Source organism: Diabrotica undecimpunctata, chromosome 6 (assembly GCF_040954645.1).
Source record: "Diabrotica undecimpunctata isolate CICGRU chromosome 6, icDiaUnde3, whole genome shotgun sequence".
NCBI lineage: Eukaryota > Metazoa > Arthropoda > Insecta > Coleoptera > Chrysomelidae > Diabrotica > Diabrotica undecimpunctata.
Genome location: NC_092808.1, coordinates 8,137,433 through 8,160,858, shown reverse-complemented (window position 1 = coordinate 8,160,858; position 23,426 = coordinate 8,137,433). Strand labels below are relative to the sequence as shown.

General features: G+C 32.1%; 1 protein-coding gene across 1 annotated transcript in view; it reads right to left on the bottom strand.

Moving 5' to 3' along the window:
* Window positions 1-23,426, bottom strand: part of Ca-beta (Calcium channel protein beta subunit) — a 577,851-nt gene that overhangs the window by 231,512 nt on the left and 322,913 nt on the right. The window lies entirely within an intron of this gene.

Here is a 23,426-nt window from a genome sequence, read left to right as displayed (position 1 = left end):
CCAGTCTAACTCGTCTTTTTATCTCTGCTGTTTGGTTTTCTTTGTTAAGTTTTATAATTTGACCAAGATATATATATAATCCTGAACTTGTTCTATTTCATCTTGTCCGATCCTCATTGTGATATCTTCATCTGTATTTGTTATGATTTTGGTCTTGCTGTAATTCATATTAAGGCCTATCTTTCCAGCTTGTACGTCCAGTTCTTTCATCATTTCAAATAATTCTTCTTTTTTATCGGTTATCAATGCGATGTCATCAGCGTTTCTTAGATAGTTCAAGCGTTGTCCATAAATTTTTATACATTTTTCTTCCCATTCTAATCTTTTAAAAATATCTTCCAGAGCCTGATTGAAAAGTTTCGGTGATATTGTATCACCCTGTCTCACGCCTCTATTTATTTGTATTGATTTTTTTCCTTCCTATACTTTAATTGTTGTTTTGGCTTCCTTATATATTGGCTATTAGTTCCGTATATCTGTGGTCAATTCTGCTGTTAATCAAAGAACTTTTCACTGCCCAATGTTCGACACTATCGAAAGCCTTTTCGAAATCTATGAACGCTATATATAGAGGAATGTGGTATTCATTTGCTCGTTCTATAAGTATTTTTATACTTAGTAAATGGTCAATTGTGCTGAATCCCTTTCTAAAACCAGCTTGTTCTTTCGACTGGTATCCGTCGAATTTTGTCGTCAATCTATAGTCTATAGTCTAATCATATTACGCTCATAGATATTTTTTTGTCGATATAATCAATTACAAGGTGTTTTTTTTTCAATTTGCCGACAAAATGTGATATGGCGTTTGCAACGTTGTTCCAGTATAGCATTCAAATATCGCCTCTGCCAAATCTAAATCCTCTTCGGACTGTCTGTCACTGTGCTCCGAATACCCACTATTTCAAAGTGTAATCACGGAAATACTTTTCCGTTATTTACAGCCCGCAATGCGTTCTTTTTTTAAGTAGATTGGTTACAGCTTGCACAGAATTATTTTTAAATTCGACGGATACTTTGTTTCAATTATAGAAATTTCCTTTTGATTGGAGAAGTAAAAAAATACGTGGAAGATGAATAGAAATTAAATTGGACCCACGTTTCGGATGGAATTAAACTAAAGTAGTATCATTAATTTAATGTGGAACATTTTTCTTTTAAATTACTTGTTTTATAATTATTTAGAAGAAATTAAGAACATCGCTGTAATTAAAATTATTCTGATCTGAAAACGGTGGTAAATGTGGTGTAAGCAATTTATCAGAATGAAGTGGGTTCTATATCTTGTTTTAAAAGTCACATTTTATCAGAACTTCTGTAATGATTCTCCTTATTTAATACAATTTTTTATGTTTTTGCATAACTTATTAATGTTTTTGGTGTAATTTTGCAAATATCTGCGATATACTGATGACACTGGATTGATAACTGACAAATTCGAATAACTGCAAAGAATGATGAACGAACTAGATATATCTTTAGTTGTTTTCCTTATTACTGAGTGGCGTGATTTCATACCATACGAGCAACTATCTCTTTCCATCGATTTCTATCCTGGGCTGCTCTCATGGACTTTCTGCTCTTAATCTCTCCATCGAGTGGGTGAGCGACCTCTTCCTCTGCAACCTTCAACTTCTTCTTCATACTTGTTTACTCTAGGCGAAATAACAATCACAACAGACTAAAATTTGAAGAGAAAAAAAGACTTCACATAATTTTTGCTTTGAATTGATAAAAGCTAAGAGCATTTATTCTAGCTGCCACTATGTTATAAACCTTAATGGCTAAATATCTTGAACCATTTTTGGATCTCTCAAGGCAACCAAATTCTGATACAATATTACTTATTACTGTTGTTTCCAGTAGGATCATTGTAAAAATCAATATGCGCATTGTATTGGCTAAGATTTTATTTAATGTGGAACAGACTCTGGATAATGTATACACAAGGTAAAGTTAAAATTTTAAAAGCTCTAAAGGAGTTTTTAGAGTCGAACACGATGATTCTGCACATTTTTTGAGGAAAAAGGAAGTAAGTCCGTCTAATCCAGGTGATGAATTATTGCATAGTTTCCATAAATGATGTTTAATTGCATCTGGCGTGAAAGATATATTGTCCAGAGTTTTAGACAAACGTGGGCACATTATTTCAGGAATGGTATCTTTAGGTTCATCTGTAAAAACCTGAGAATAAATAACGATTCCGAAGATTCCTTTTTCGAAGAACATAAAGACCCGTCAGCTTTTTGAAGAAATAGTATGGAGACTTTGGAAGATAAAGATGTGCGAATGTACCGATAAACTATGGTATTTTTACTATTACCATTTGCAATGATAGATTCTTAAAATTCTGTTCTTAACTTTAGCAACAATTGTTTGACTCGGTTAGAAAAATTACGGTGGGCAAAAAAATCATCAAAGGAGCCAGTAAGTTTATATGTTCACCAAAGCTTTCGCTTATGACAAATTAAATGGGTAGCTGAGATGTTAATCCAAGGTTTTAGTGGATTTCTGTATGGTTGTATGATCAGAAATTGTTTTACTAACATTATAAAAAAAAGAGTTCCACATTGACGATGGATCACAGTGATTAAGAAAAAAAGATTGCCAATTTAACTGGAATATTGAAATCTCCAACAACAATGAGATTTGAAGTATGAAGCTGTACGAACCTTCGAGCTAGTCTAGAGTACCGCCTACTGTACCACTTTTCTTGCCACGTTTATTTATTGCAAAAATAGTTAAAAGCAGCTTTTTTCAAAATTATTAATAACTTTTCTAAAAAAGCACAAAAAATTTTAAGCAAAAAAGCAAAATGCCTTCAATCTGAAGTATATTTATTTATATTTATGCATCGATATTTTAACAAAGTATATAAAGCTTTTTGGCTACATACACGGCCAGTTAAAATAATACAAATAGATTTTTAAGTTTATCTCATTTATTTTTTACTACTTAAACTTATTTTAGCGATCAAATTTTTTGTGGGTAGTGCAGGTGACGCGAGGATATTAACATTAAAAGTACAGAAAACAAAGCGGCATGTCGATTATTTAAATATCTGTTTGGAACAAACCACAAATCACAAAATAAACCCTTTTTCTTCTTTATGTGGTCCTAATGACTAGATCATCACAGAAATTATCAGGAAACCACCACATTAAAATACCGAAAACATCAAAAACTGTTAAAAAAAGAAAGAGCAAATGTACCAGAAATTTACAAAAATTACACCTACATAAAATAACCTCAACAAACACTTAGAATTTAATGTCATTAAAGATATTTATGTAAATTGTTAACAGACATTAAAGGATATATTTGACAAAGGCGAGTTGAAACAACCATTTTAGAATTAGAATCGGAAAGCTATAAATTTATAAAAACTGAACTATAAATAACGATTGTTATCGACAAGTGGAATTCCGCAACGTAGAATCTAAACATACAGAGTGATATATGCCCAATACATTCAACCTAATTTTTAAAAAACAACAAACAAGAAATTACCTTTTTTGTTTTAGCATTAAAAAGATTCTTTTTTATTAAACTCGCCCAAAATAACAATAAAAATACAATTCGAAATCATCATCAGACAATGCACTTAAAAATGTTCATAAAATCAGTTGATAGATACCCCAAGAGCCCCAGAACAATGATTATACCTCGAAATTACACCTTTTTTATTTTTCCCATAAAACGCTTAAGAGATCATTCCGAGTTTACGGTGTACATTCTCACGAAAAAACGCCGACCACCTAATGATAATGAATCCAAAAAGTTAGGATGAGGCGGTACCACTATTAACGTTATTTTGAAGCAGTTATTTTTCTCAATATTCTATATTATATATATATATATATATATATATATATATATATATATATATATATATATATATATATATATATATATATATAAATATATGGAATTATTGTGAATGCGAAGAAGAAGGTTAATGCGAATTCATAGTAAAATAAAGGTAAAATGCATCGGCAACACACATAGCTCGCAACAATGGGAAAAATAAAATAAGAATAAAAATGGTGTATAAGATGGAAGGCAACCGTAAATACGTATTTCTGACTATTTGGTCGTCATGAGTACGGTGCAGCCGAGTTAGGATAGGAGAATGTTAACTTCACTACAGGAGCAATGCGACCAATTTGCTGCAATATTGAGAAGACTCTGAGGTTTCCAGAGCAACAACTAACACATCCACGAACATTTCAATCAATCAAGTAAAGGTAAATGTGAGTTCATAGTAAAATAAAGGTAAAATGTTTCTAATGGTCAGAGGATGAAGCATTTTCGGCGAGAGGTTGTAGAGTTTGGCCAAGTACTTGGCCAATGGTTTCGTAGGCCAGTTGTATACATTGACAATGGGACGTAGAGGAATATCGGGTTTGTGTATTTTGGGTAGGCCATTTATTCGAGATATTCTGGAAGACTTTTCTCAAGGAATTAGAGATTGGTTTACGTCAACAAGAAAAAAGGTCTTATTGATGATGACTTTTATTGTTTACTCTAGATAGATTATTGGATTATTAGGAATTGGACTGTCTTCTTCTTCTTTCAGTACCCTGTCCAATTATCGAATGTTGGCGATCATATTGGCAATAATAACTTTGTTTACGGCCGCTCTAAATTAATTAGCGGTGGTCTCTTGATACAGTTCTCGGAGATTTCGTAGCCAGGATGTTCTTCCTCGGCCTGGGCCTCTCCTTCCGGCGATCTTGCCCTGTATTATGAGGTGTAAAAGGTTATACCTTTCTGGATGTCTCATTACATGACCGAAATATTGTAACTTTCGAATTTTTATCGTTTGTTATTTCTGTGCTCTTTTTAATTTGATGTAAAACTGTTTTATTTTCGGAGATTTCGTAGCCAGGATGTTCTTCTTCGGCCTGGGCCTCTCCTTCCGGCGATCCTGCCCTGTATTATGAGGTGTAAAAGGTTATACCTTTCTGGATGTCTCATTACATGACCGAAATATTGTAACTTTCGAATTGTTTGTTATTTCTGTGCTCTTTTTAATTCGATGTAAAACTATTTCATTTCTTATTTGATCAACCCAACTTATCCGCAATACTCGTCGATAAATCCACATCTCAAAGGCCTCCAATTTTTTCATTAATGTCTCTGTAAGGGTCCAGCTCTCCATATCATACAGCAATGTAGAGAATATGTAGCAGCGTGTTAATCTGATTATAAGGTTTAAAGTAATATCTCTATTAATTAGAATTTTCTTTAACTTATAGAAGGCGGCTCTGGCTTTTTCAATGCGTATTCTTATTTCTTTATTTATATCCCATTTATCGTTAATGTTTGCGCCTAGATAGGTAATATTGTGGACTCTATCTAACTCTATTCCATACGCTCTGATTTTCGTTGGTCCTAACTCCGTTTTGCTGACAACCATAAGTTTTGTCTTAGAAGTATTAAGTTTTAGCCCATATTCATCACATGCTTCGGTTACCCTGTTTATAAGTCGTCGCAGGTCTTCTTCATTGGATGCAATAAGTACGGTGTCGTCTGCATATCTGAGATTGTTGACATTAATTCCGTTGATTTTTGTGCCTGTATCTTCAACTAAGGCTTCTTTTGGAAATAAATTCGGAGTAGATATTAAAAAGTAGAGACGATAGAATACATCCTTGCCTCACTCCACGTCGTATTTTCACACTTACGTCCAATTCGTATGTTTGCACATTGATGTCAATACAAATTTTTGATAATAACGAGGTCTCAATCATCAATTCCCACCTATTGCAAGACACCTATAAGTTTGTTATGGTTTACTTGGTCAAAGGCCTTTTCTAAGTCGATAAAATACATATATACCGATTGTTCGATATCCCTACATCTTTGAACCATGACCTGCAAACTGAAGAATGCGTGTCTGGTTCCAAGGTTGTTTCTGAAACCAAATTGTGTTTTCCAAATTTTGGAGTTTCTAAGTACTCTAGCGATGTCTTGTCTAGTTATTCCAGCTTTTTCGGAAGGTAAACTGAAGATGGCTTCTTCATTTGAAAGATGATTGTCTCAATTGGAATTTGACTTAGGGTAACAGAGTAATTGAATTTTTTTGCTAAAGCTTGAGTGGCAATGGTCGAAATACGGGTATCAGAAAAGCTTTGAACCACTATAGTGGATTTCAAAGTTGTAGGTTTTGACACGGTGGTTGAAGTAAACATTTGTGAGAGAGAGATTTTGATTGGAGGGACGATATTTTCTTTATGAGAGGTCTCCATGTCGAAGGTAACCGGATGCCGTCATCTCTTTTATTGAGACAATTTGGCCGTTTTTCAATTCCTATGGCAATTTTGTGACTATGAAGATAGTGTTAATCTAGATCCGAAATGCGATTTAGATCTAGATCTGAAATTGGATCAGAATTGCGAATGGAAATGAAATGTTCTTAAATTCTATTTAAGTTCTACGATTTGTTTGGCCTATATAAGATCGAGGGCAGTCTACACAAAAAAGTTCATAAACTTCGTGTTGTTTATTTGAAATATATTTGACTGATGGGAAAAGAGATGAAAATTTGTGTTGGGTGTTAAATGCACATATATACGTATATACATATATAAATGTACGTATGTGTGTATGTGTATGCACAATATATCTTCCAGAAAAGATTTCTATAGCTCAGATGTATTTAAGACAGTATATGTCGTAGTAGCATAATTTGCCAGTATTTCTGTACTAGAAAGAATAAAGAAACTTCATATTTATTTTTATATCATCTCTTGGATCTTACAGCAATCTTTATATTGTCGTGTCTTATCTAGAGACTTTCTTATTTTCTCAGACACTTCTGGGTTACATCCCTCATGGATTTCTCAATAATTCTCCACTTCAGTTCTATATTATATGAGTTGTATCTATAGACTAGTTTTTTTACGTATCTGCTTTAAACTCTTTTGCAATGAATTTGTTGTTAAGGTAGCTAATTTACTATTTTTTGTGGGATTTTTCTATACTTCTAGAATCGATATTATGGTTCTTAGAATTGACTATAAAATAATTCATAGATTATTTGATTGATGATTATTTATATAGATAGATTTAAAGAAGAGCACCGGATACAAAATACGAAACAAAATTGATCACATCATGGTAGAAATCAAGCTTCTTCTTCTTAGAACATAGTCCTAGTAGAAAAAAAATACAGCGGATTCATTATTGCCTAAAACCTGAAAAAGTAGAAATTATTTTGTTTTAGATTTCTTCTTAAAGCTCCAGAAAATGAAAACATTAAAACTTCTGTCGATTCTTTGTTGGACATTTATATATCTGAGGATTTTTTGTTTCCTTCTTTATTTTGTGCACAAAATTTAGACTAAGTATTTTTTGGCAAACATTGTATTGATTGGCATATACATTTGTTGGTATTTTGGCATTGTCATATCTCATTTAGTATGTAAGCATTTAGTCAAGGAATTACCGCCTAGTTTTAGATCTTTTTATCTTCTGTCGAAATTAATCAACACTCTTAATATCAGCATCCCATGGTACACCTAATAGTATATTGTATCAGGCTATATATGTCACAGTTATATCGGTAAGACACGTAACTCCCATCGCTAATGGTAATGAATCCGAAAGTCAGTTCAATCATCCCTCTTTTTCTCTCTCCAAAGAGCACATAAAGGTACTTTTTGATTCGAGAGAACCAGGTACCCGAAATCTGGTACCTGACTAAGACATATAGGTGTATTTACGACTACACATACGTATGCGGTCACCTTGAGATGTAAACAATAATTAGCCATTGAAAATATAATGCAGCATGTATGCCCTGCGCAGGATCGGACTCTCCTTGTTCATATAAAATAAAATATGCTTTATTAGATGACAAATAAATTTTAAGATATTTTTAATTTATGTCTATTTACACTCCAAAGGTACACAGATAAAAATATTTCGTAATCGTACTGTCTATGACGCTGATTTTCAAAAATCATATGAATGCGGACGTATTCTGTGTTAATTAGTTAACTGTTTATCGTCTTCTTCTTTATATAAACTGGAATCAACAAGTAGTACCATTCAAAAAAAAATGCTGATAACAGCGCATTTACTTCCATTTTCAACAATATTGGTCTTTCCCATAGCCCACCGTAATTTAGTCAAAAAAGCAATTAATAAGAGCAATCGCATTGAAGATGGAATAAAAATAGACTATGATAAAACGAAACATCAACAAGAACAGTTTAAAACTGTTTTGACAGAGTTGTGTGTTCAAGAACAGAAAAGAAAATTTCACTATTAAATTTACAAATAAACTTCCGACACTTGTTAAAAAACCGGCCTCAAAAAACCAAACTCAATAAATACTATTTCTATTTATTATTATAATCTTGGGTGAATACGTATTAGACTAGATGAACTTCAAACCTCCATCTCCCAATGTAACTATGATGTAATAATTCTGGTAGAAACTTCGCTAAATCAATATTACTCAGATAATAAATTGTCAAATTCTGGCTACCACATTTTCAGATTATATCGTAACTTAAGAACTAGCACTAAGCGTGGAGGAGAAGTTTTTTTTATTACAAATACAATTTAAAGCTAAACAAAGTTAAGATAATAATGTTGAGCATCTGTTTGTCGAACTAGATAATGAACTTGCATCATTTGTCTTGGGTAGAGTATACATTCTTCCGAACTCATCAGACGATATTTACCTTAGTCACTGCTCGGCTGTTCAAACTATTAAAAACAATGTCATATGTACAATATGTCAGGCCATATGTACCTATATATTTATTTGGTGGCTACAATTTACCACTGGCTTCTTGGGCTTACTCAAATAAAGAGGACTTGTTCGTTGACTGCCCATAAAACTATCTGGCAAAGCTAATATGCGACCTAAACTGAGGCAATCAAATACCATACTAAATCAACGTGAAGTATTTTTGTATCTCATTTTCCACAGTATTGAAGATTATCATAAACTGTCAGTTTACGAGGCATTTCACAATTTGCTTTCCAATAATGCTTTCTTCATGTGGCAATTACTTGTGATCTTAATTGTAATGGTAATGTTAAACAAATTTTATAGGTCTAAACAATTATTTTTCTTCAGTTGACTGGAATACTATTTTTGATGTCTCTTTTAATACCGCAGTAAATAATTTTTATGAAGTAGTCCCTAAATCAATTTCACTTTAAGTTCCGAAAAAACATATAAACCTTAAAAATTTCCTTATTGGTTTTCTCCAGAATTAAAAAACTTGCTGATTATACTTGATTTTCAGATCAACATTAACATATCAAAACTACAGATCTTATATATCCAACATTGAAAAATCTTTTTACTCAGATTCAAAACAATTTTGGAAACATGTAAACTTCTTAATAAAAGCTATGGAATTTGAAATGTTATGTATTTTAATGACTTGTCAGCTGAATCAAGTGAGGAAATAGCAAACTTTCTCGAGCTATTTTTCTACTATCGCTTTATCGCTCAGATGAAGTTTATTTAAGAACTTCAATTTTAAATTAAAAGATTCTGTTGCCATTCCATTTATTCAATTTTCACTTTGAAGATTTTGAGTCTAAAAATGGTTTTTAGGATAAACTGATTTTTGGTCCTGAAAATATTTCTACATGTTTCTTAAAAAGATGTGTTTACAGTTTATCTGAACATTTACATGTACGATTTAATTTATATTTGAGACTACACACCTTCCCTAGTAAGGAACGTGATAGTTATATAATTCCGGTATTTAAAACCTGCCTTATACCTTCCCTAAACTTTTTGAACTAATTCTAAACAAATATCTTATTTGACATTGTAGAAATTTTTTAATTAATGAGCAACATGGATTTGGGCAGGGTAAATCTACGTCTACAAATCTTGTATTTTATCAGGACTACATTATTAGGGCTTTTGAGCGTGGGTACTAAGTGGACTCCGTTTATACCGATTTCTCGAAAGCCTTTAACATAGTAACCTATTCTTTGCTAATCTTTAAATTAAGATGTAATGGCTTTTCTTAGTAGTTTCTTTTATTGTTAAGTAGTGATCTTTATGAAACAGTTCAGTTTCTTTTTTGTATAAAGGGTTTATTTTCTATTCCTATCATGGTCAGTTCAGGGGCCCCACAAGGTTCACATTTGTGTGCTCTTCTCGTTAACTTGTTTATTAATGATATTTCTGAGGTAATATAGTTTTGTCAATTTTTGCTGATGACCTTAAGCTATACTGTAAAGGTTCAAATCTATATCAGTGCCCAAGAAGACCTGGCAAATAAGAGGGAAGAAGAAGCACTCATCTCACTAAATAAAGAAAAATTTTCAGCAAACATATCAATAGAATGTAGCAGGTTCTGGTAACAAATACTAAAAGAAGTCAGCAACAATAATATATCAAAATTAACGAGTTAATGGGAGATTAGAGAAACATCTTCTATAATTACGTACATATTGCTATCTGTTATATTCCACTATGCACCATGGGACGACGTTTATCCTGTAGCTGGAAAACCGAAAATCATACTAGCATATAACAGCTCAAAAAGCGGTGTTGATACCGTAGATAAATTATGCGCACATGATGTGGCACGTTGTAGTAGAAGATGGCCTATGGTTGTTTTATACAGCCTTTTAAATGTGACAGCAATCACTTCCTTTGTTATTTACAATTGTAACATTCCAAATTCCACAAAGACCCGACGAGATGTTTTGACAAAACATCTCGTCGGCCAAAGCCAAAATATCTGTATACCCAAGACAATAAGGATTCGACTGAAGGAGATCGGTCATTTGGATGAAGATGTGCCAGTTCAAAGAACTTCGAGAGCAATTGGGAGGTGTGGTGACTGCGAATGGAAAAAGAATCGAAAAACGTAATATTTTTGTTCGATTTGTAAAAAGAATCTTTGTTTGGAACATGTAAATTCAATTTGCAATGGCTGACAATAGTTCGGCTTAATTTTATTATGTTTTTTGCTATTTCTTATAATTTTTTATGATAAGTCTTAGTGGAATAATGTTTTATTTTTTTTAAGATAGTTCTTGAAGACTGATATATTATGTTCTAATTTTAAATTAATTGTAATTTGTTTAGTAAAAAAGAGAATAAATCAAACTATTACAAAAATTGTGGACTATTTTTTGTGCTACGTAAATAAACATTTCTAAATAAACAAAATATGTCAATAATAATAAATAATGTTAAAAAAACTATAAACAATAGACTATATTATTGAAATTTAAACAAAACGCATCCAGAGGACTATTTTTATGACCGGTGTAGTAGACCGTGTGCGACTACTGATACACACAATTAAACGGCGTCTACTGAAAGGTTAAACATGCCACAAGAACACAGTTTTAGAACCTCTTTAATTTCCAAAATGTTTTAGATAGAAGATAATAATAAAAACTTTTATTCACATTGGACTTATATAATATAGGTATATAGTTTCTGTGACGACTATAATAATTAAACGTTGATACGTCTCTGTATCAACTAATCCATCGGGCCAAATTTTCAACCGCTCCCAATGGTCCGATAGAAAGAATGAATATTTCGACTGAGACTGTTGGCTCCTTCAAGATTCAAGACGATCTTGATATTATTTCCAGGAATAAATTATGTCGCTTCGATTTAAGATATATTTACAGTTTGTCCCAGTGTTAAATAAATAAATATTAACTGTTTGTCTGGAAGATTAAAAAATATAGTGATAAAAATGTAAGTTTGTGGATTTGATCTATATTAAAAAATCAGAACGCCAGAAACAGCTATGTATTTCAGACGTTTTTGATCTTAATATTCCGTAGAATAGAATAGAATAGAAATATGGTTTATTGTCACTGAAAGTTGTACAATTTTATGAACAAAACTTACAAAAAGAAAAATAACAATTTATTGTTTACTGAAATTACATAAATCATCAATATCTCAAAATAAAAGATAACAAAATAAAATATATAATCCATTGCAGAATTTAAATAAATTGCAAGTTGCTTAATAAAACCTTACGAACTAAGTTTACGTTGCTGCATATGATATCCAAATATACAGGGTGTTTCAAAAAAAAGGTAACCCCGTCTCTAGGGTAGGTAAAAAACTGAAAAATAATTGGGGTTTGCTTAGTAAAAAATTTTTGTAACGCCATCCGTTTTCAAGATACAGGGCGTTGAAAAAAAAAATGTTACGCATTTTTTACGATTTTGCCGAAACTACTGGCAACATTGTAATGAAATTTTATATGAATATGTTTTGGAAGCTGATACATCCCATGAATTTGTTTTTATATCTGATTCTCATAGAGGGCGCTAGTTACACAGATCGTACTAAGTATTAGTCAATATAACTTTTTTAAGAGTATAAATATTAATCAAAATTTCAAGTAAACTTAAACATCATTCAATTTTACACGAAAAAGGTACTCTTGGTAAAACTCGATACTGTGTACCGTTTTTGGAATATTTTGATTTGAAAATTATGAAGTAATAATTGATGCTGGTATAAAATAGTTAGTAATTAAACAAAACTCACAAGAAGAAAATTAAATTAATGACTAAGAACATAAAATAAAATTCAATTACAGTAAGTGTTAAAAATGCCCTCCGCTTTCGCGAATACACAAGTCTATTCTTTTTTCTAAAGATTCCATTAACCTTCTAAACGGTAGGGGATCAGCTATAATGTCATCAAATTGACGTTGAATTCTTTCTTCCAATTCTTGGCGTGAATTTACCTCTGTAGCATAGGCTTTTTCTTTAATATACGACCAAACTGCTTAGTCCAAAGGGATAAAATCGCATGACCGAGGAGGCCAATGAATCGGAGCTTCTGCACCTCTACCAATCCATCGATTCGGAAAATGATTACTCAGCCAATTACGACACCTTCTATCAAAGTGTGGTGGAGCTCCATCGTGCATAAAAAATAAAGATCTTCGCTCGTTTAGCGTTAAATCTTCTAATATCTCGAATAAGGAATTGTTTCAAAAATCAAGATACATATGACCATTTAAATTTCCAGGTAGAATATGATAACCTATTAATTTGTTATCTAAAGTTGCTGCCCAAACTTTAACTTTAAATGAGTGTTGGTAATGTGATACCCTTTTGACTCGTGGATTCTCATCACACCAGTAGTGTGCATTATGGGAGTTAAACATACCTTGTCGCGTAAAGGTGGCCTCGTCCGTAAAAAGAATGCATTTTAAAAAATTTGGATTGTGGGCTGTCCTTTGTTGCAATGTTGCACAAAAATCCACTCTAACCGGTAGATCATCTGGCAAGAGCTCTTGGACTTGTCTGTAATGATAAAGGATGTAATTGCTGTTCTTTCAGTATCCGCCAAGTACTTGAAGAAGAAGTATTTGTTTGTCTTGCTATGTTCCTTACGCTAGCTGTTGGATCTTGATCAAGTAAATTTAAAATATTATTTTCTTTATTAATTGTTCTTTTTGTTCTTGGTCACCAGAATTTATTTTATTTGGTCTCACATTCCCAGTTTCTCGACAACGTCGTTCAACGGCTCTAAATGTTTTTTTACTTGGTAAGTTTCTTCTAGGAAACTTTTCTGCATAACGTGTCACAGCTGCACTAGAACATCCTAAACATTCGCCTAAGGTTAATAACATGTCAGTGTATTCAACAGTTGAGTACATTTTGATTTGATTTTACAAATAACAAGGTTTCAAAACTCTAATTATTGTTGATTCATCGTCATAACAATCAATAAATGTCAGATTTTCATGGCACACTTGGAGAAAATAGAGGTATATCTATTAGAACTTTATCATTACTATCAGCATCAATTATTACTTCATAATTTTCAAATCAAAATATTCCGAAAACGGTACACAGTATCGAGTTTTACCAAGAGTACCTTTTTCGTGTAAAATTGAATGATGTTTAAGTTTACTTGAAATTTTCATTAATAATTATACTCTTAAAAATGTTATATTGACTAATACTTAGTACGATCCGTATAACTAGCGCCCTCTATGAGAATCAGATACAAAAACAAATTCATGGGATGTACCAGCTTCCAAAACATATTCGTATAAAATTTCATTATAATGTTGCCAGTAGTTTCGGCAAAATCGTAAAAAATGCGTAAATTTTTTTTCTTCAACGCCCTGTATCTTGAAAACGGATGGCGTTACAAAAATTTTTTACTAAGCAAACCCCAATTATTTTTCAGTTTTTTACCTACCCTAGAGACGGGGTTACCTTTTTTTGAAACACCCTGTATAAAAAATACTCTAGTTACTTGTACATAAACGTACTGTAATTTCTCAGTTATTCGTTAAGAAACTCTTCCACTGAATAATATGGTCTTTTAGATAGATAGGATTTTGTCATTTTACGGAGCTTAAGGAAAGAAGTTGCAGGTTTAAGTTGCAAAGGGGGATGCTTGTATAATTTTTTTGCCGAATATAATATAGATTTCTTTACTAACTCAGTGAACGGGATCGGAAAATACACATCAAAGGTTGAATTTCTGGTGGAGCAGTGATTAGGTCTTGCTTTAAAAACATGTAGGTGTTTACGAATTAAGCAAACAGTTTTTAAAATATATAAAGAGGGAAGAGTTAAAATCCCGTGATTTTTGAAGTAGCTTCAGCAATGTGTTATTCTACTGAGACCAAAATGATACCATATTGCTCTTTTTTGTAATTTAAAAATAACATCAGATTCGGCAGCTGTACTGGAACCTCAAAACGGAAGACCATATCGAAGATGAGACTCAAACAAAGAAACATTTGATATTTTGGAAGATGCTAAATTGATTTCCTTCAAAACAGATCTTATTCAGATCATAGCAGGCTGAGGCTAGTTTCTTACTTAACAAATCGATATAAAGGGACCATTTAAGGTTGCTATTTATAAAAATGCCAAGAAATTTTACAGAATTAACAATACTCATTTGTCTATTACTAAGAAGCAAGAGTTACAGGGCTACTTTATAGGATATTGCTACTGTTTTACCCACGTTAAAAGAGAGTAAATTAGTGTCGGACTAGGTTTTTATTTTAAGTAGATCAGAAGTTATAGTTGCACGAAGAGTTTCAATATTAGAGTTCCTTCAGGTGACACTGGTATCATCGGCAAAAAGAAAACATTTTTGTTTCCTATTCCTCAAGTAAAATTGAAACCAACTCAAACAAATATCTCGAATTCAGTTTTTTTTATCAAAATGTCGTAATTTACACAATCAAAACCTTTGGCAGAGTTACAAAAAACAGTGACAGCGTAAAATATTATTGTTTAGTGCTTGATAAACATCATGTAGTACAGAAAACATAGCATCACTGGTACATTTATTAGATAAAAAGTCGAACTGACTTTGTGATAAAATGTTGTTTTCAACGAGAAAGGACATAAGTCGCGCTTTTATAAGTTTCTCAATAATTTTGGATAGGACCGGTAGTAAGCCAATGTGTCTATGTTGCAGACATTCGATTTTTCACCACTCTTTTAATAAGGAATAGTAATGGGTGCCTTTAGGCACTCTCGAAATATACCTTTTTCAAAAGAATGATTAATTATTAGAGAGACCAGGACTTCCATCCAGGATCATCTCTTTGTCTTTGGTGTGTTTATATTTAGTTCGTTATTGGAGCATTCTCTAGTGTCTCAGTCTATTAAAAATAAATATCTTCGATACTTTTATCCATAATCGCTGTATCGTCCGTAAATTTATTGTTGTTGAGGGTTTCTCCCCTAATTAAATCTCCACATTGCTCTTCTAACGCTTCGTTAAATATTATTTTCGGGTACACAAATTTGAAAACCACGCACAATATTTTCTGAATCATCTTTGAATGAAAATTTTACCAGTTCTGTTGCCGTCTACAATAGCACAGGCTTTTTGTTTCAAAGATAAATGTTGTACAAGCTTCAGATCCACATGATTTATTCCGATTCTCTCTTATTATTTAAACTGCCTATCACGTTGGTCCAAAGACACGGCTTCTCAAAATATAGAAAGTAGATGTAAATTTGTTGCTATACTTTCCATGATCTTTATGTGTGATCAACAAACGATTTGTTTTAGTACGTATATGACTTTACCCAGTTTAGAAATGAAAAAATGATGGATTTATCTCCACATTAAATTCGTCGTAAGCGACGTATTGGTATAAATTTTTGCAAATTATTGATGCAACTAATTTTTTTTATACAGTATTTGATCAATTATTTTATTTTTTAAATAAATTTATCGCATTTAAAGATACATACAAATTTTTTAGAGAAATGAAAATTATCCAGTATGAATATTTTGTTGAGTTACATCGGTTTGAAAAAATCAATTTCTCGAACTGGAAATATTGCAAGCTTTTGCACACTTTTATAGATACATAATAACTTTATTATCAAGGTATTATATGTTATTTACAGACAATATTGCTAAAATTGTTAACATTTATTAAATAGTACAAAATAGTCTTTTTCAATTAACTTTGCAAATTACACAGACCAACGATAAAAAACTTTTTTAATAAAATTATCTTTATCTTATGTATTTTAGTGTGCTGAGTCCGAAAATCATATTAAAAATGCTGTATCACCTACCATTCTTTCACAATTTAACATTTAAAATTGCATAATTATATTCTATTTTGTTTAACGAGCAGAGAAATCTAATGTTATTTGATTGGTAGCACTGTTAATGAATTGTACAACAATCTTTGGTCTTCTTTCTCTTCATTAACAACTGTATAGTTTCTTTATTCTAATAAACATAACCTTCTTTTCAGTGTTTGACTTATACGGTGGTGATTGTGTTATTAAAAAACATCAAAGAAACATTACTGACTTTGTAAAAAAGGTATATTTTGCATATTATGGTGTGAAAATTGGTGACCAAGACAAAGTATGGGATCGTCACAATGTATGTTATGTTTGTGTTAAGGATTTACGGAAGTGGACGAAGAAAGAAAAAAGAAAAAGCACTTTTTGCATAACTATTTTGACTTTTTCCCTGAAAATCTGGGTGATATCAGTGAAGAACAAGGCGAACGAATCTACCAGGATATCAAAGTAATGAAGAAACGATACCAGGGACGTTGGAAAACCAACATGATGGGTAATTACTGTTGGTCACTTCATCGGGAACAACAGAGTGCCTCGCATATGAGAAAAAGCTCCCTGAGAAGTGTTACAGAAAAAAGAGAAAGAAAATACAAAAGCATTTACTGCTAAAATGATTGTACAGACCTATACTACTACAAGATAAGAATTAGATAAAAGGTATATTCTAACAATGTATCATTTTAATGTATTTTGTTATTTTGTCGTTTTCAAATTATTATGATGTAGAATAAACCAGGGGAAAACTGTGGGTGATAAGTAAAATCTAATTTCAGATTTTTTATGGCGCCAAAAAAAAAATAGGATTCACATAAATTTGTAAGAAAAGTTTTATAAATCTTTTTTTTTTGTTGGCCTGTGTTATTGATGGATTTGAACTTGTAAAAATTCAAATATCTCTTCATAACACAATAGTTTCACAATACAAAAATGGCTCCTAATATAATAAAAAAAAAACGCTACAGATGAAAAACTACATTTTCAAACTTTCGCCTTCATTTATAAAAAATTTAGAGCCAGTACATCGATACGTATTTATTATTAACTATGGCTTAATACAATCAGATAGGTACATAAAATATTTTTTCCACCTATTTCGTTTTCAAGAACTGTCTATTTCAGTTTTTCATGTAACTACTCCATTACCTAAAATTTAAAATATTATCAATCAAGCAGATACTTAGTCCTTCTAAAAAATAAAAGCTAAATATTTATCTGGGACATTCAGTACAAATATTCAAATGTTTGTCATTTAATGTCATTACATTTTAGGCTGCTATCTTATAACTCTCACGAAGTGTTGTTTCAACATTTTTAAGTATTTGTTTTAAATTGTCGCTCTCAAACCCGCCCGGATTATCCATATTTTAAGATTTGTGTTTATTGTCACTTTGCGAATATCTTAAATAATGAAGACTTATCTTTTACAATGACCTGAGTGGGTTTTTTCGCATAAGAGTACTCAAAAGAGTGGTTAGCATGTTGAACAATTTGTAATAAAATAAATCATCATAAATGCATGTGAAATTACCAAAATGTCAAAATATTTTTGTGATAAATTTATATAATTATAAGATAAACACAGTTTTAAAGAAGGTCAAAGTGTTTTTATAGCCAAGAGATGCAGTGAAAATATATAGAAAACAAAATAGGTGAAAAAAATATATTGAATGTGTCTTATCGTATTCCTTTTAGTAGACGCAGCTTGTCTAGGAGACCGGTAGGAGTCAATGACGATCAATTCTAAAGCCAATCGGAAGCTTTCGAGTTTCTTCGGATCTGTACCTTCTTTTGATACAAGGATCTAGGTACACCCCAGTAAATCTGCCTGAAAGCAGTGGCGCACCCAGGGGGGAAGGGGCTTTGGGGGTTAAAACCCCCCCAGGACCCTATTCCGACACTGTTACTCGCACATTTTAAGGACTCAAAATGGAGGTAGCACCATAGAAAAAATTTCGGTGACCAACCAAACCACCCCCCCCCCAGAGGCAAATTCTAGGTGCGCTACTGCCTGAAAGCTCCGCGCAAGCGTAGTTTGGCATTTGGTGTCGTGTAGTAAAAATTATGTTTCCACAGTGGAACACATAACAACCTTTATTTTTGCTTCAATATTTATTTTTTTTAACTACTAGAATATGAATATGGTGGAATTAAATAATATCTATGTTTGTATCCAAAATTATTGTTACCTTAAACAAGAAAGTAATACAATGATAAAAGTTGTGTAACGACTAGTCCAGATCACGTTAATCCTGCGACCGACCTGAAAATAGTGGAAATCTCTTCTTCAGAGATTGGGGCAAAATCAAAATCCTATGCATTCCTAAAGTACCAAGCTTTACAAATGTAGTCCTACCTTCTTGGCATATAAAACTTCCATGTCCACCTTTAACCTGTGGTGACAATATATCAATTTTTTCTAAAAGAATATATACCTTATAAAAACTTAAATGCCTAATTATGTTCGGTTTGGCACTATGTTGTCCAAGAAAAGAAATTTGGTACTTACCTGGATGCTTTATTTTTACGTGCGCCCTTAAATTGGACGTTTTGGAAAAGTGCAATGCATTCAGCACAATGTACCATTTTCGCAGAGTTCAAAATCCTAATCCTAAATCCTAAATCCTAATCCTAACTGTTGTTTGAAATTTAACATAAAACATTCCGGTCGATATTACTGCGTGTACATAGATCCTTGTTATCTTGATAGGTACAATCATCGACTGTGTATCATTGCAGTGTTGATGCTCGAACTGTAAGTTTGTAATTTGTAAAACAAAGATAATAACACAAAATGGGCTAAGCATATCGGCCCTTAGAGCGTCTGAACTCGAAATGAAAATATTGTTCTGCAGCTTCCGGGTTCAAAACAATGTGTCAGACAGAAAACCGATATTGTAGATATCTGAAAAATTCGTGCCCTTTTAGGTCTCTTATATCGCAGGTGTAAGAAAGGCAAGTCATCCTAATACAACAGGCTTGTGGAAAAATGGACGGCACTGGTATAGAGGTTTTCCGACTGATAATGAACATCACCTGATTCAGAAATTTACTAAGGTACATGCACACTGATGATATCAATACAAGGCAAGAGTTAATTTGGATTAATTAGCGCCAATAAGAGATCTTATTACCAAGTGGAACGAAAATTAGAAAAAATGTTTCTCTTATTATACGTAACCGTGGACGAAAAGTTGAAGGCTTTTAAAGGATGGTGCTCGTTCCACCAGTGCATACCAAGCAAACCCAATAGATACGGTATACAAATATTTGCACTGTCTAATGCGAAGTTATTTTATACAAGTAACATAAATATACGTTGGCAAAAACCAAATGGGTGATCCATACATATCTAGACACTAGTACCAAGGCAGTGGCGGAACGGGCCTGTCAACATCTCTGGAGAGATCTAAGAGCAATGTTACCACCGACAATTGGTGCACCAGCGTTGATATTCTTGTAAGTTTGAAGGAAAATGATTTAACTCTCTTGGGAACAATAAAGGTAAATAGGAGAAATTCCTGCATATTTCGTTAACAATCATGGACGACCTATTGGCTCTAGTACATTTGGATGTGGTTCAAGAGGAACACTAGTGTCATATAAACAAAAGAAATAAAAACATTCTGTTATATTTCACTATGCACCACGGGGACGACGTTGATCCTGTAACTGGAAAACCGAAAGTCATATTATCATATAACAGCACAAAAAGCGGTATTGATACCGTAGATAAATTATGCGCACAATATGATGTGGCACGTTGTAGTAGAAGATGGCCTATGGTTGTTTAATACAGCCTTTTAAATATTACAGCAATAAATTTCTCCGGGAGCAATTTAGAGGTGTGTTGACTATGGATGAAAAAAGAATCAAAAAACAAAATATTTTTGTTCGATTTGTAAAAAGTATCTTTGTTTGGAACATGTGAATCCAACTTGCGATGACTGTAACAATATTCTGGCTTATTTTTATTATGTTTTTTGCCTTCTCTTATATATTTTTATGATAAGTCTTAGTGAAATAATGTTTTATTTTTGTTTAGAATAGTTCTTGAGGACTGATATGTTATGTTCTAATTTTAAATTAATTTTAATTTGTTTAGTAAAAAGGAGAATAAATCAAACTATTACAAAAATTATGGATTATGTAAAATATGTCAATGCACTATAAAATATGTCAATAATAATAAATATTGTTAAAAAGACTACAAACAATACATTATTTTATTAAAATTTAAACAAAATGCATCCAGAGGGCTATTTTTATGACCGGTGTAGTAGACCGTGTGCTACTACTGATACACAAAATTAAACTGCGTCTACTGAAAGGTCAATGAAAAATGTGTACTAAGATGCTGTTAGATCGGCCCTGTTTTTTGTAAACAAAAGCCTGAGTCCGAAAGTTTAGTTTTTTTACCTGTAGCATTTTTTCATTAGATTAGGAGCAATTCTTGTATCAAGAAACTATTGTGTTATGAAGAGACTTCTGATTATTGTGCTGCTATCAGGTCACTTTCTTATATCTCTGAATCACGACTGTTGCTTGCGTCCAGGTCCCCTTCGATTTTTAGTGTTGCTTATCAAGATAAGTGATCCCGTAACAAAAATATAGGCGAATATATAAGTATAGAAAAAGGTTATTTGTACAATCTTATAATAAAGTAATAAATTTTTGACAACACATTTCCGGAAAAACCTTTATAATAATTTTCCTGCAACTTTGGTATTTTTTTGTACTTTAAGCTTCTCTACTTTGCTATTTTAGGAGCTTTGAAGGAAAGTAATCTCCCATTTCTCAGTTCCTGACAAACAGGAAAATAAAAAGTTTGCAGGCCAAACGTCACATCACAAGAAAAAATATTTCGGAGGTCTTTTGCAAACTTTTCCAATGTCCTGTGTACGTCTCTTTTTAACCCTGGAATCGTTAGCGTGAACTTTCCTGGCACTTTAAACTTTTTTACTATATATTTTAGTCGGGGAGCTAATTTCAATGAAGAGTATAAATATGTATATTGTAATGGTTTGAATTGGTCTAAAATTTAATTTCATCGACCAATAAACTCGATTTAATAACTAAATAGGAAAATTATTTCTGTAAAAACCGAATAGATAAGAATGAGTAATGGTTTTTTTAAGCAGATAGATATCGATATTACAGCAATAGTCGGTTTTTAATAAACAGTTATGTCAAAGGCACAGGTAAAGGAATTCTTTGAATACAAAATAGAAATCTTTTGTACACAGAATTTTGAAAGTAAGGAGAAAGCTTTTAGTAAAAGATGAGGGAAGATAATATTCTTGATGTTTAGTTATATTGTTATATCGAGTCTTGTCAACAAAAAGAAATGAATTATTTGTGAAATTGTAAATATCAAATGAGATAAGGTCATGACGACAGCGAGTTTGTTTACTGAGAAAGTATGAAATGTGATTGATAGGACTTTAAGTTGGTGGAGTGTGGAGTGTGGAGTGTATGATGCTGGAATCTGATTGGTAGATTCGAAAGGTAGAGGGAAATGATGTCAAACCGATTTTAGGATGACGGAGGAGACTTTACTGTGTTCTGAGGTTCTGAAGAAGCTGGTTGTTTTGTTGCTCCATAGCCTGCAGTAAACGTGAGCAAAGCTGTTTGTAAATGAAAATTGTGTATAGTGTTTGATGTGTCTGTGGAACAAACCAAAGGAATAGTAGCAGTTCAAAGCGGAATTTACATCCTGTAGTAAGCAAAACAGGTTTAGCATATATGAGTTGCTAATGAGGTGTTTTGGAGAAACTGAAGCGACGTTTGGGTGTGTGTGTGTGAGAGACTTTCACCAGCTGAGGAGAACAGTAGTGTATGAAGCATCCAAGAATACGAGCAGTAGATGGTCAGAGTCACAGTCGGAAGAGAAAAGGAGCCAATAGAAAAATTGTGTAAATAAAAGGTCAGTCTGATATACTATAAAAAAGGACTTTAAACCACACTCGTATCGATATCATAACTAATTTGATTCTTCCAACAATTTGTTCAGCTATTCGCTTTCATAATAAATATAAAATTTGATTAAGAGATCTGTTCCGTCTCTATATAATTTACTTCATGTTGTTTGTCGATTTTACTTTATTATTTTAGATTGATATCGGTAATTCTTAAAGTTTGGGTAAATTAGCTTCCAGAAATCTATTAAAAGATTAAAATATTTATCAGTTTTACATATTTCTGGGGAAAATTTGTAGATAATAAACCCTGTCTTTAGAGATTAGGTAGTTTTAACTTTTACAGTTAGTTGAATCAAGCGGTTCATTGTTCTCGTGCCCGCTAAGTATTTATGTATTTCTGAGAAGGACAATACTTGCTTTCCCAAGATAAAATTTTATAGTTTTTAAAAACGACCTCCCCACAACTAGGGGCTTCTGTTAGACGCTTTGAAATGTATTTTTAGGAGTATCATTCGAAACTCAGTTCTGTACACACGTTTAACTCAGTCAATAAAAGTTCTATCAAAATTGTCGTCGTATATTATTTTAATTTGATAAAATAATATTTTATAGCAACTATATCTCACGGTAAACTAATCGTGAGCCGAACAAGATCTTCTTTTTGAGTACAAGTCATAATAAGTATTGATATAATTTGTGTATGAACATTAAAGAATTTTTAAGTTTAAGTTTAAGTATTAAAGCATAGGTTATATGTCGGTTTTAATTATAAATTTATCAGATTTAATAAATTATATATACATACATATATATATATATATATATATATATATATATATATATATATATATATATATATATATATATTGATCTGATAATATTCCAGCTCCCATACCAATCGCCTCGGTGTTTCTTTTTGCGACATTT